The sequence below is a fragment of the Eleutherodactylus coqui genome, chromosome 13 (genome assembly GCF_035609145.1).
Source record: "Eleutherodactylus coqui strain aEleCoq1 chromosome 13, aEleCoq1.hap1, whole genome shotgun sequence".
Lineage (NCBI taxonomy): Eukaryota > Metazoa > Chordata > Amphibia > Anura > Eleutherodactylidae > Eleutherodactylus > Eleutherodactylus coqui.
The window spans coordinates 96,890,028-96,905,251 of record NC_089849.1 but is presented as its reverse complement, the minus strand read 5'-3'; positions in this window follow the sequence as shown (position 1 = coordinate 96,905,251).

Genomic DNA, 15,224 nt, shown 5'->3' with positions numbered 1-15,224 from the left:
GATACCGAGGAGAAGCTACCCCGCCTCTCTGCGTGTGTGTGTATACACCGAGGAGAAGCTACCTCGCCTCTCTGCGTGTGTGTGTATACACCGAGGAGAAGCTACCTCGCCTCTCTGCGTGTGTGTGTATACACCGAGGAGAAGCTACCTCGCCTCTCTGCGTGTGTGTGTATACACCGAGGAGAAGCTACCTCGCCTCTCTGCGTGTGTGTGTATACACCGAGGAGAAGCTACCTCGCCTCTCTGCGTGTGTGTGTATACACCGAGGAGAAGCTACCTCGCCTCTCTGCGTGTGTGTGTATACACCGAGGAGAAGCTACCTCGCCTCTCTGCGTGTGTGTGTATACACCGAGGAGAAGCTACCTCGCCTCTCTGCGTGTGTGTGTATACACCGAGGAGAAGCTACCTCGCCTCTCTGCGTGTGTGTGTATACACCGAGGAGAAGCTACCTCGCCTCTCTGCGTGTGTGTGTATACACCGAGGAGAAGCTACCTCGCCTCTCTGTGTGTGTGTGTGTGTGTGTGTGTGTGTGTGTGTATATATATACACCGAGGAGAAGCTACCTCGCCTCTCTGTGTGTGTGTATATACCGAGGAGAAGCTACCTCGCCTCTCTGTGTGTGTGTATATACCGAGGAGAAGCTACCTCGCCTCTCTGTGTGTGTGTATATACCGAGGAGAAGCTACCTCGCCTCTCTGTGTGTGTGTATATACCGAGGAGAAGCTACCTCGCCTCTCTGTGTGTGTGTATATACCGAGGAGAAGCTACCTCGCCTCTCTGTGTGTGTGTATATACCGAGGAGAAGCTACCTCGCCTCTCTGTGTGTGTGTATATACCGAGGAGAAGCTACCTCGCCTCTCTGTGTGTGTGTATATACCGAGGAGAAGCTACCTCGCCTCTCTGTGTGTGTGTATATACCGAGGAGAAGCTACCTCGCCTCTCTGTGTGTGTGTATATACCGAGGAGAAGCTACCTCGCCTCTCTGTGTGTGTGTATATACCGAGGAGAAGCTACCTCGCCTCTCTGTGTGTGTGTATATACCGAGGAGAAGCTACCTCGCCTCTCTGTGTGTGTGTATATACCGAGGAGAAGCTACCCTGCCTCTGTGTATATACCGAGGAGAAGCTACCCTGCCTCTGTGTATATACCGAGGAGAAGCTACCCTGCCTCTGTGTATATACCGAAGAGAATCTACCCTGCCTCTGTGTATATACCGAAGAGAATCTACCCTGCCTCTGTGTATATACCGAAGAGAATCTACCCTGCCTCTGTGTATATACCGAAGAGAATCTACCCTGCCTCTGTGTATATACCGAAGAGAATCTACCCTGTCTCTGTGTATATACCGAAGAGAATCTACCCTGTCTCTGTGTATATACCGAAGAGAATCTACCCTGTCTCTGTGTATATACCGAAGAGAATCTACCCTGTCTCTGTGTATATACCGAAGAGAATCTACCCTGTCTCTGTGTATATACTGAAGAGAATCTACCCTGTCTCTGTGTATATACTGAAGAGAATCTACCCTGCCTCTGTGTATATACTGAAGAGAATCTACCCTGCCTCTGTGTATATACTGAAGAGAATCTACCCTGCCTCTGTGTATATACTGAAGAGAATCTACCCTGCCTCTGTGTATATACTGAAGAGAATCTACCCTGGCTCTGTGTATATACTGAAGAGAATCTACCCTGCCTCTGTGTATATACTGAAGAGAATCTACCCCGCCTCTGTGTACACATACTGAGGATAACCAACTGACCTTTCAGTGTATATATTGATCTACCTCCCCTCTTTGTGTATATACTGAGGAGAATCTACCTCACCTTTATGTGTATACCGAGGAGAATCTACCTCACCTTTGTGTATACCGAGGAGAATCTACCTCACCTTTATGTGTATATACTGAGGAGAATCTACCTCACCTTTATGTGTATATACTGAGGAGAATCTACCTCACCTTTATGTGTATATACTGAGGAGAATCTACCTCACCTTTATGTGTATATACTGAGGAGAATCTACCTCACCTTTATGTGTATATACTGAGGAGACTCTAACTGACCTCTGTGTATACATACTGAGGATAACCAACTGACCTTTCAGTGTATATATTGATCTACCTCCCCTCTTTGTGTATATACTGAGGAGAATCTAACTGACTTCTGTGTGTATATATACTGAGGAGAATCTAACTGACCTCTGTGTGCACATATACTGAGGAGAATCTAATGCTCCTCTATGTGTATATACTGAAGAGAATGTACCCCACCTCTGTGTACACATACTGAGGATAACCAACTGACCTTTCTGTGTATATACTGAGGAGAATCTACCTTACCTTTCAGTATATATATTGATCTACCTCCCCTCTTTGTGTATATACTGAGGAGAATCTAACTGACCTCTGTGTGCACATACTGAGGAGAATCTAACTGACCTCTGTGTGCACATACCGAGGAGAATCTAACTGACCTCTGTGTGCACATACTGAGGAGAATCTAACTGACCTCTGTGTGCACATATACTGAGGAGAATCTAACTGACCTCTGTGTGCACATACTGAGGAGAATCTAACTGACCTCTGTGTGCACATACCGAGGAGAATCTAACTGACCTCTGTGTGCACATACTGAGGAGAATCTAACTGACCTCTGTGTGCACATACTGAGGAGAATCTAACTGACCTCTGTGTGCACATACTGAGGAGAATCTAACTGACCTCTGTGTGCACATACTGAGGAGAATCTAACTGACCTCTGTGTGCACATATACTGAGGAGAATCTAACTGACCTCTGTGTATATGCTTAGGAGAATCTAATACTCCTCTATGTGTATATACTGAGGAGATTCTAACTGACTTATGTGTGTATATACTGAGGAGAATCTAATGCTCCTCTGTGTGTATATACTGAGGAGAATCTAACTGACCTCTGTGTGCGTACATACTGAGGAGAATCTAACTGACCTCTGTGTGCGTACATACTGAGGAGAATCTAACTGACCTCTGCGTGTGTGTACATACTGAGGAGAATCTAACTGACCTCTGCGTGTGTGTACATACTGAGGAGAATCTAACTGACCTCTGTGTGCGTACATACTGAGGAGAATCTAACTGACCTCTGTGTGCGTACATACTGAGGAGAATCTAACTGACCTCTGTGTGCGTACATACTGAGGAGAATCTAACTGACCTCTGTGTGCACATATACTGAGGAGAATCTAACTGACCTCTGTGTATATGTTTAGGAGAATCTAATACTCCTCTATGTGTATATACTGAGGAGATTCTAACTGACTTATGTGTGTATATACTGAGGAGAATCTAATGCTCCTCTGTGTGTATATACTGAGGAGAATCTAACTGACCTCTGTGTGCGTACATACTGAGGAGAATCTAACTGACCTCTGTGTGTGTACATACTGAGGAGAATCTAACTGACCTCTGCGTGTGTGTACATACTGAGGAGAATCTAACTGACCTCTGTGTGCGTACATACTGAGGAGAATCTAACTGACCTCTGCGTGTGTGTACATACTGAGGAGAATCTAACTGACCTCTGCGTGTGTGTACATACTGAGGAGAATCTAACTGACCTCTGCGTGTGTGTACATACTGAGGAGAATCTAACTGACCTCTGCGTGTGTGTACATACTGAGGAGAATCTAACTGACCTCTGCGTGTGTGTACATACTGAGGAGAATCTAACTGATCTCTGTGTGTGTGTACATACTGAGGAGAATCTAACTGACCTCTGCGTGTGTGTACATACTGAGGAGAATCTAACTGATCTCTGTGTGTGTACATACTGAGGAGAATCTAACTGATCTCTGTGTGTGTACATACTGAGGAGAATCTAACTGACCTGTGAGTGTGTGTACATACTGAGGAGAATCTAACTGACCTGTGTGTGTGTGTGTACATACTGAGGAGAATCTAACTGACCTGTGTGTGTGTGTACATACTGAGGAGAATCTAACTGACCTGTGTGTGTGTGTGTGTACATACTGAGGAGAATCTAACTGACCTCTGTGTGTGTGTACATACTGAGGAGAATCTAACTGACCTGTGTGTGTGTGTGTGTGTGTGTGTGTGTGTACATACTGAGGAGAATCTAACTGATCTGTGTGTGTGTACATACTGAGGAGAATCTAACTGACCTCTGCGTGTGTGTACATACTGAGGAGAATCTAACTGACCTCTGTGTGCGTACATACTGAGGAGAATCTAACTGACCTCTGCGTGTGTGTACATACTGAGGAGAATCTAACTGACCTCTGCGTGTGTGTACATACTGAGGAGAATCTAACTGACCTCTGCGTGTGTGTACATACTGAGGAGAATCTAACTGATCTCTGTGTGTGTGTACATACTGAGGAGAATCTAACTGACCTCTGCGTGTGTGTACATACTGAGGAGAATCTAACTGATCTCTGTGTGTGTACACACTGAGGAGAATCTAACTGATCTCTGTGTGTGTACATACTGAGGAGAATCTAACTGACCTGTGAGTGTGTGTACATACTGAGGAGAATCTAACTGACCTGTGTGTGTGTGTGTACATACTGAGGAGAATCTAACTGACCTGTGTGTGTGTGTACATACTGAGGAGAATCTAACTGACCTGTGTGTGTGTGTGTACATACTGAGGAGAATCTAACTGACCTCTGTGTGTGTGTACATACTGAGGAGAATCTAACTGACCTGTGTGTGTGTGTGTGTGTGTGTGTGTACATACTGAGGAGAATCTAACTGATCTCTGTGTGTGTGCATACTGAGGAGAATCTAACTGACCTCTGTGTGTGTACATACTGAGGAGAATCTAACTGACCTCTGTGTGTGTACATACTGAGGAAAATCTAACTGATCTCTGTGTGTGTACATACTGAGGAGAATCTAACTGATCTCTGTGTGTACATACTGAGGAGAATCTAACTGATCTCGGTGTGTGTACATACTGAGGAGAATCTAACTGACCTCTGTGTGTGTACATACTGAGGAGAATCTAACTGATCCCTGTGTGTGTACATACTGAGGAGAATCTAACTGATCTCTGTGTGTACATACTGAGGAGAATCTAACTGATCTCGGTGTGTGTACATACTGAGGAGAATCCAACTGACCTCTGTGTGTGTACATACTGAGGAGAATCTAACTGATCTCTGTGTGTGTACATACTGAGGAGAATCTAACTGACCTCTGTGTGTGTACATACTGAGGAGAATCTAACTGACCTCTGTGTGTGTACATACTGAGGAGAATCTAACTGACCTCTGTGTGTGTACATACTGAGGAGAATCTAACTGATCCCTGTGTGTGTACATACTGAGGAGAATCTAACTGATCTCGGTGTGTGTACATACTGAGGAGAATCTAACTGATCTCGGTGTGTGTACATACTGAGGCGAATCTAACTGACCTCTGTGTGTGTGTACATACTGAGGCGAATCTAACTGACCTCTGTGTGTGTACATACTGAGGAGAATCTAACTGACCTCTGTGTGTGTACATACTGAGGAGAATCTAACTGACCTCTGTGTGTGTACATACTGAGGAGAATCTAACTGATCTCGGTGTGTGTACATACTGAGGAGAATCTAACTGACCTCTGTGTGTGTACATACTTAGGAGAATCTAACTGACCTCTGTGTGTGTACATACTGAGGAGAATCTAACTGATCTCTGTGTGTGTGTACATACTGAGGAGAATCTAACTGATCTCTGTGTGTGTGTGTACATACTGAGGAGAATCTAACTGATCTCTGTGTGTGTGTACATACTGAGGAGAATCTAACTGATCTCTGTGTGTGTGTACATACTGAGGAGAATCTAACTGACCTGTGTGTGTGTACATACTGAGGAGAATCTAACTGACCTCTGTGTGTGTGTACATACTGAGGAGAATCTAACTGATCTCTGTGTGTGAACATACTGAGGAGAATCTAACTGACCTGTGTGTGTGTACATACTGAGGAGAATCTAACTGACCTCTGTGTGTGTGTACATACTGAGGAGAATCTAACTGATCTCTGTGTGTGAACATACTGAGGAGAATCTAACTGATCTCTGTGTGTGTACATACTGAGGAGAATCTAACTGACCTCTGTGTGTGTACATACTGAGGAGAATCTAACTGACCTCTGTGTGTGTGTACATACTGAGGAGAATCTAACTGACCTCTGTGTGTGTGTGAACATACTGAGGAGAATCTAACTGATCTCTGTGTGTGTACATACTGAGGAGAATCTAACTGACCTCTGTGTGTGTACATACTGAGGAGAATCTAACTGACCTCTGTGTGTGTGTGTGTGTGTGTGTGTGTGTGTGTACATACTGAGGAGAATCTAACTGACCTCTGTGTGTGTGTGTGTACATACTGAGGAGAATCTAACTGACCTCTGTGTGTGTACATACTGAGGAGAATCTAACTGACCTCTGTGTGTGTACATACTAAGGAGAATCTAACGGACCTCTGTGTGTGTGTGTATATACTGAGGAGAATCTAATGCTCTTCTATGTTCATATACTGGAAGGCTGTAAAGTACATAAGGAAGCGGCTATGGACTGCAGAGATGGGGCATGCCTTTAAGGCTAAAAAAGGGCTGCAACCTCCAGTTTGGGGGTAAATTTGAATCAAAAGGGGTTACCTTTAAGGGTAAAAAGTGAGAAGGGTGGGAGGGGTGGCATATTCTGCAGAGGGACATTCGTACATGCAGTCTGAGGAGAATTTAACGCTCCTCTATGTGTATAAATATTTTTTTCCTTGGTTCTTCTGAAGTAACCACCACTTCATAAATTTTTCAGTGCGAAGAAAAGATAAACACCTGTACAAAATAAACTTGGGCTAAGCCAGGTATATCAGCTAGTTATACATAAATGTGTTTGTTCAAGACGGCAATGCCCCCTCCCAACAGTCCCACCCATCCAAGGAAGGAAAGTAGCAAAGTTTTGCACAAATACCTGATTGCACAAAACTTTTCGACTTCTTTTCCCGCTATAAACTGGTTTAAAACATTTTAGAAATGTCCCCCGATGTGTCATGTTCCTTTACCTCTGGCCTGCACCAGCTACAGTTAGGGCCAGAAATATTTGGACAGTAACACAATTTTCGCGAGTTGGGCTCTGCATGCCACCGCATTGGATTTGAAATGAAGCCTCTACAACAGAATTCAAGTGCAGATTGTAACGTTTAATTTAAAGGGTTGAACAAAAATATCTGATAGAAAATGTAGGAATTGTACACATTTCTTTACAAACACTCCACATTTTAGGAGCTCAAAAGTAATTGGACAAATAAACATAACCCAAACAAAATATTTTTTTTTCAATATTTTGTTGCGAATCCTTTGGAGGCAATCACTGCCTTAACCCTTTCCAATCCACTGTCTGACATCTGAAGACATTATGATTTAAGGCTATACAACTCCAATGTTGGAAGACGTCCGTCTGGGATCTCTTACTGTATATTGCCAGCCTCTCCGCTGTTGAAAACTATCCAATGTGTCATCTCATGCAGTACCGGCTTTAGACAGCATATAGTGCCGTTGTATAACAGCAGAAAAAGAGTAAGCCCCCTAGGAGAACCAGGATACAAATTGGATTGGAAAAGGTTAAGTCTGGAACCCATGGACATCACCAAACGCTGGGTTTCCTCCTTCTTAATGCTTTGCCAGGCCTTTACAGCCGCAGCCTTCAGGTCTTGCTTGTTTGTGGGTCTTTCCGTCTGAAGTCTGGATTTGAGCAAGTGAAATGCATGCTCAATTGGGTTAAGATCTGGTGATTGACTTGGCCATTGCAGAATGTTCCACTTTTTTGCACTCATGAACTCCTGGGTAGCTTTGGCTGTATGCTTGGGGTCATTGTCCATCTGTACTGTGAAGCGCCGTCCGATCAACTTTGCAGCATTTGGCTGAATCTGGGCTGAAAGTATATCCCGGTACACTTCAGAATTCATCCGGCTACTCTTGTCTGCTGTTATGTCATCAATAAACACAAGTGACCCAGTGCCAATGAAAGCCATGCATGCCCATGCCATCACGTTGCCTCCACCATGTTTTACAGAGGATGTGGTGTGCCTTGGATCATGTGCCGTTCCCTTTCTTCTCCAAACTTTTTTCTTCCCATCATTCTGGTACAGGTTGATCTTTGTCTCATCTGTCCATAGAATACTTTTCCAGAACTGGACTGGCTTCTTGAGGTGTTTTTCGGCAAATTTAACTCTGGCCTGTCTATTTTTGGAATTGATGAATGGTTTGCATCTAGATGTGAACCCTTTGTATTTACTTTCATGGAGTCTTCTCTTTACTGTTGACTTAGAGACAGATACACCTACTTCCCTGAGAGTGTTCTGGACTTCAGTTGATGTTGTGAACGGGTTCTTCTTCACCAAATAAAGTATGCGGCGATCATCCACCACCGTTGTCTTCCGTGGACGCCCAGGCCTTTTTGAGTTCCCAAGCTCACCAGTGAATTCCTTTTTTCTCAGAATGTACCCGACTGTTGATTTTGCTACTCCAAGCATGTCTGCTATCTCTCTGATGGATTTTTTCTTTTTTTTCAGCCTCAGGATGTTCTGCTTCACCTCAATTGAGAGTTCCTTTGACCGCATGTTGTCTGGTCACAGCAACAGCTTCCAAATCCAAAACCACACACCTGGAATCAACCCCAGACCTTTTAACTACTTAATTGATTACAGGTTAACGAGGGAGACGCCTTCTGAGTTAATTGCAGCCCTTAGAGTCCATTGTCCAATTACTTTTGGTCCCTTGAAAAAGAGGAGGCTATGCATTACAGAGCTATGATTCCTAAACCCTTTCTCCGATTTGGATGTGGAAACTCTCATATTGCAGCTGGGAGTGTGCACTTTCAGCCCATATTATATATATAATTGTATTTCTGAACATGTTTTTGTAAACAGCTAAAATAACAAAACTTGTGTCACTGTCCAAATATTTCTGGCCCTAACTGTATAACAAAATGCTTTGGTTGACTAGACTGTTCTGAAATTGGTGATGTGCTGGAATGTCATAGGCACTTTTTGGATGCCAACAACAGATTTTCTTTTTTTTTTTTCCCCCTCACGGAGAGGCACTCGTACATTTCTTAGTACTTTTCTTCTCCATTTGGCCCAAACTGTCCTGACTATGTCTCATAAAGATTGCAGAGTTTGCTGCCAAGATATCGTTGCCCAGGAGTATAGCTATTGCGGGTGCAGAAGTAATAGTCACACCTGGGTCCTGAAGCCTGATAGGACCCAAAGGTCCATCTGCCACAAAAGAAGACACTAGTATTAAAAAGGACATGTGCTAGCTCTGGGGCCCTCTTGCAGATTTTGCATTGGCACACAGATCCAACACTGCGGTGATTAACGGAACCCTTGTGGAGTCCCCTCATCCCCGCGGGAACTAACAGGAGTTTACAGCGGGACATTTAAAAAGTGCTATTGGTCAGTACCCTTTAAATGCCCTGATGTAAGCAGCTGGGAATCTATTCTAGAGTTTTCATAAACTCCTGCTCCTATAGGAGTCTATGGAAACTCCTGCACAGCGCGCACCAAAGATAGCCAATGTTCTATCTTTGTTAGGTGGGCGCCATTCTGCGCACCTACATTTTCTCATGTGAGCGTTTCTGTAGGAACCCACAGTGTGTGCCAGGATCAGCGCAGATAGCAGTGCAGCTGAGTGAATACTGGCAGGGAAGCTGCGGCACGTGCCGGCAGGAAGGGCTCTGCGTGCCACAGGTTCACCACCACTGACCTAGAGTGTTTTCCCAAGTTATGACTGAGCCGTCAGGCTATCTGAGGGGAATAGAAATTAACATCATTCCTTATCTAGAGGACCTACTAATTATTTCAGATAGCTCGGACTCTATGTAGAGTCACCTGGGGCGGACAGTTAAAGGAGATGTCTCGAGGAAGCAGTTAATTTTTTTTTTTGCCCAGTCCCCCCCATTAAACATACATTACAAAGCCCCCCTGTAAAGGACATTTCTAGCTGGTTCGTACTTACCGTTCCAGCGTTTCAGCAACTTATAAAAGTTTCCTCAAGATGGCCGCCGGCTCTTTCCCCGTCGCTCGCTGCAGCCCGACGTGCGCGCTCCCGAGACGCCGCCAGCTGTGTCTCCATGGCAACCGGACGCATCGCAGCCGCCGACCAGACGCCCCGCAGCCGCCGACCAGACAGCAGGTAACCGGCGCTAGCCCCCGGCTCCCCAGCGCTAGACCCTCAGCCCAGGTGAAGGCCCCGGAGCCCAGCGCTAGGTTCCGGAGCCCAGCGCTAGGTTCCGGAGCCCAGCGCTAGGTTCCGGAGCCCAGCGCTAGTTCCCCCGGCCTAGCGGCAGCCCCCCCCGGCGCAGCGGCAGCCCCCCCCCCCCCGACCCATCACTTACCTGGGACGCTTCTCGGGGCTGCTGGGCTGGGCTGGGCTTCTCCGCTGGGCAGCTCCAGTTTCTGCACCTTCCTCTAACAGAGGATGGTGCAGAATGGCCGCTTCAGCGCGCTCCCGAGCAGTGACAGCTCGTCTGCGCATGCGCAGAAGAGCTGTAGCGGGGAGCACACTGAAGCGGCTCGTGCTGAATGGAGAAGACCGGACTGCGCAAGCGCGTCTAAAAAAGCAAGCTGCCAGCGAATTTAGACGGAACCATGGAGACGAGGACGCTAGCAACGGAGCAGGTAAGTGGAATAACTTCTGTATGGCTCATATTTAATGCACAATGTACATTACAAAGTGCATTAATATGGCCATACGGAAGTGTATAACCCCACTTGGTTTCGCGAGACCACCCCTTTAAACTTCTCTCTGAGCTAGGTTGGCTTATTAACTTTGGGAAATCCAGCCTAAACCCGGACACTCAAAAAAATTTGCTAGGGGTACTCCTCGACTCATCAAAAGGTTACTCCTTTTTACATCAAACAAAAGGGAGGATATCATCCTTTCCATTAGATGATTTGAGGAGAAGGACACTGTCCCCATAAGAGAACCTATGAGGGTACTAGGCTAGATGACCGCTAGTCTACAGATGGGCCCTTGGGCACAAATCCATCTAGGCCCCTCCAGCAAGACATCCTGACTGCATAGGATAGGAGGCAATCATCTTTAGACAAGAAGCTTAAATTGTCCACCCAATGGAAAAGATCTCTAGAATGGTGGTTGTCGTCTGAAACCTTAAAAAAGGGGTTCAATGGTCCTGTTCCCCATTCATTTCGGTAACCACTGATGCAAGCCAGTCTGCTTGGGCGGCACAGGTGACGGTTAGGAAACATCAGAGTTCCTGGCCTTCCCACGTCCGCTCTCAATCCTTAAACACTAGAGAACTTACAGCAGTATGGGAGACGCTGTGGGAAACATGTTAAAATATTTTCCAATAATTTTACAGCAGTGTCTTATTATTCGCCATCAAGGCGGTACCAGACATCCGTGTCTCCAACATCTATCACGAAGAATATTCTCCTGGGTGGAAGGCAAAATAAAGTCCTTATCGGCCATTCATTTAAAAAGGCTCATTAAACATCATAGCAGACTTTCTGAGCTGACAGAAACTAGACCCAGGGGAATGGTCTCTGAGCATGCAAGTTTTCAATCAATTAACGTCTCAGTGGGGTCAGCCCCAGATAGACCTCTTTGCCTTAAGAAGACATCCAAAGTGCCACAGGTTCTTCTCCCTAAACCCAGCAGACAATCCCCTGGGACTGGACGCTCTCTCCCAAGAGTGGGACTTGGACTTGGCATATGCTTTTTCCCCCTCTCCACTTGATCTCCTGAGCCCAACAAAAAATTCGGAACAGCTAGACCAGGGTAATTTTCATTGCCCCAACATGCACAAAAGAGACCCTGATTCTCATTGTTATCAGCACTGACAGTACAGTTAATAACCCTGACAACACCCCTCCCGACCCACATCACAGGTATCTCTCTAGCCCAGTCAGAATCCTACTGCACACTGAGAAGGGGCAATCACCCCGAACCAGCTGTCTGTGTATGGATTCTGGCTTGGTTTTCAATTCCCAATCATTGTTCTTGTAAAGAGTCATACATTGATTTGAAGGAATGTTGCCTTCCAATAGGTGGGGCTACAGAGGTATTTTTCCATCTCCCTTATTTACATATTACCCAGAGGAGCATGGATGGATTTATAAGTCTCCCCACTCATCTTCTAGGTGCTCTCCTCAAGGAGAGACAATACCCCTCCTGAGTCACGATGGACGGAATGGTAAAAGGTACTGTTGTATTATGACACCACCAGAAGTAAGGGGTGGCAACATAATGCAGCTGTCAAAACATTTAGTAACGCCCCCAGCTTCTGATTGGCTGGGGGCTTGTCACCCCCCCACGGATTGTGACTATGAGGCTGCCAGGGGACTTGGACATGGTTCTAAAAGTCTATTGATTTCTATTGGGTCACTTAAACCTGTGTTTTTTTTTCATGCGAATAATACGCACCAAAAAAACACACATTTTGACGCGTAATATGCACCAATATACTCTATGAAGATTTAACATATGCAGGAAATACGCATATACATGCATATTTGCTGTGTAGTGTGTATTTTGAGTGTGCCACATATGCCCATAAGAATGAACCTTAAAGGGGTTGTCCCGCGGCGAAAGTGAACATTTTTTTTTTTCACTTACCCCCGCATTCTGCCCTGTTAAAAAGAAAGCATGGGTTAGTTTTTAAAAAGCACATTGCGCTTACCTGCATCAGCGTTCTGCAGCTTCTTCTTTTCTTCTTGTGAAGATGGCGCCGCTGGTCTTCTCCCACGGTGGAACGCAGGTCTTCTCCCATGGTGCACCATGGATTTTCTTCTCCTTCCTTGCGTTCCATTGCTGATTTCAGCCTCCTGATTGGCTGGAATCGGCACACGTGACGGGGCGGAGCTACGATGACGACGGGGTGACCAGCTCTTCGGCACGAGCGGCCCCATTCACCAGTCAGAAGACCGGACTGCGCAAGCGCGTCTAATCGGGCGATTAGACGCTGAAATTAGACGGCACCATGGCGACGGGGATGCTAGCAGCGGAGCAGGTAAGTGAATAACTTCTGTATGGCTCATAATTAATGCACGATGTATATTACAAAGTGCATTAATATGGCCATACAGAAGTGTATACCCCCACTTGCTTTCGCGGGACAACCCCTTTAAGCATGCGTTCTCACCTGGCAATAGTATTTGTTTACTCTGTGGCATATATTCTACTAACGTCTGATACACTTCACTTTGTATTTCCCTCCATTCATCCAGCAAACGTCTGGAAAGTACTCTCAAATAGGATGGACACTGTTCATGTTTCCTGACCCAACACTCCCGTTTGTCCCAAAGATGTTCTGTTGGGTTCAAGTTGGGACTCTGCTGGCCAGTCCAATCATGGAACATTCATATGCTCGATCCAATATAAAACAGCGTTATATTTGTGACAAGGCTCATTCCCTTGTTGGAAGTATGGCCGACCATTCCCAGAGTATTGCCACACGTACTCTTGATATGTATTAGATCTAATGGCTAACCATTTTTCGAATAGGCTGTGTTCTGCCATTCGACTTTTGAATTGCTATAGTGTCGGAGGTTCAGGGGATTTCCAGTGCTTTGCAATGATTGTTTTGGCCATCATCAGCCTACCAAATATCTGGCAGGTTGGGTCATATCATTGAGATTCAGTAGCAACATGTTTAGGGTCATTTGGAATTTCTGTTTTTACTACCTTCTGTAACAGGTTATAAACCGCCTTCCAGTAGGTTAACAACCTTGGACACTCCCAAAACAAGTGCGACAGTGTACCGTTTTGCCCACAGTTCCTTCAACATAGACCATTACTCCCAGTAATGCGACTAGCTATAATTTGTGGAGAGTAATACCATCTCATTTGCACCTTTATTTGTGTTGCCATGATGGCTGCACCTTTTGTGGACTTCAGTGTTGACCTAAATGCTTTCTCCCACACCTCCAAAGGACTTGTTTCCCCCAATTCTTTTTCGCAGTTTAGTAAGCATTATTTTGTTTTTGAAGTTATGGTTGCCCGTTAATATGTCATAGAAATATCTCATCTCTGGCTGAGAGGATACCTTTTTTAATAATCTTGTGGGGTAACGGCGTATAACTAATGGAAAATGTTATTGGGAAGGATCTGATCCTTAGACAGTCAAATCTGTCGCCACTGGATAGATGGTACTTTGCAGCCAGTCAAAAGGTTTTACCACATTTGGCGACATCAAATCTCCTTCTTCCACTAGTCCTCCTATTTTCCATTTTGATATGTCTAGATTAGGTATACAGTGCTCGAGAACCTCCAAGTGCATTGTGGGTTTCCTCATGGAATCTTGGGATGTTAGCGTCTGAGTAAGTGCCTTCCAGAATGTGTTGCACTTCTTGATGGACTGCTTATTTGCATCAGCATAACTTGCAACTAGCGTGCAGTTCCCATCACAAACTAAGGCCTCACTCACACGAGCATTTGTGGCCTGTGTATTTTTCACCCACCTAATACATGATGCTAATAGCCCATTGATTTCTATTGGGCACTCACACCTGCCCTTTTTTCATGTTGGTATAATGCGTGTGAAAAAGAACGCAGCCTGTTCTATTTTGGTGCATAATACACACTAATATAGGCTATGGGGATGTGTCATACGCAGCAAATATGCATGTTAAATGTGTATTTGCTGTGTACTGCGTATCATGCATGTAAAAATACATAGTCCAAATATGCCTGTGCGAGCCCTAAGGATGACACTTCCATGGGCCTGATCTTATTTAGCATGGCTTAGGACATGTGACATGCTGATATGACGCGATCCATTCTACTCGTAGGGCTGTTAAAATACTTTTGGTAGCATAGTGTATAAGCCATGTGTAGTGGCCCAGAGTTAGTGGGGCCCCTCCATAATGTTCTATGTCTGTCTTGTGCCATTGTCTTTGTCAGTGTCTTTTATGTAGTGTGCCTTTGGTATGTGTATTTAACCTTTGCAGCACTGAATGGGTTAATGTCTGGATTATGTCTGGAAAATGTATCATGTTGTGTGTCATAAGACCATGTTAGATATATGTGATTGCAAGTTGGAGTGCAAGGGTCTTCTTGCAAAAGTGGGAGTGTGTAAGGTAGTCCATGCAAGTGAGTGACCCCAACGAAAATTGATTGGTCTGTGTGTGGAGAATGGAGGCTGCTGAGCGATTCCCTTCAGCTTGGCCTGAGCCTACTCTACTCCAGATGTGCCAGTGCTACCACTAAG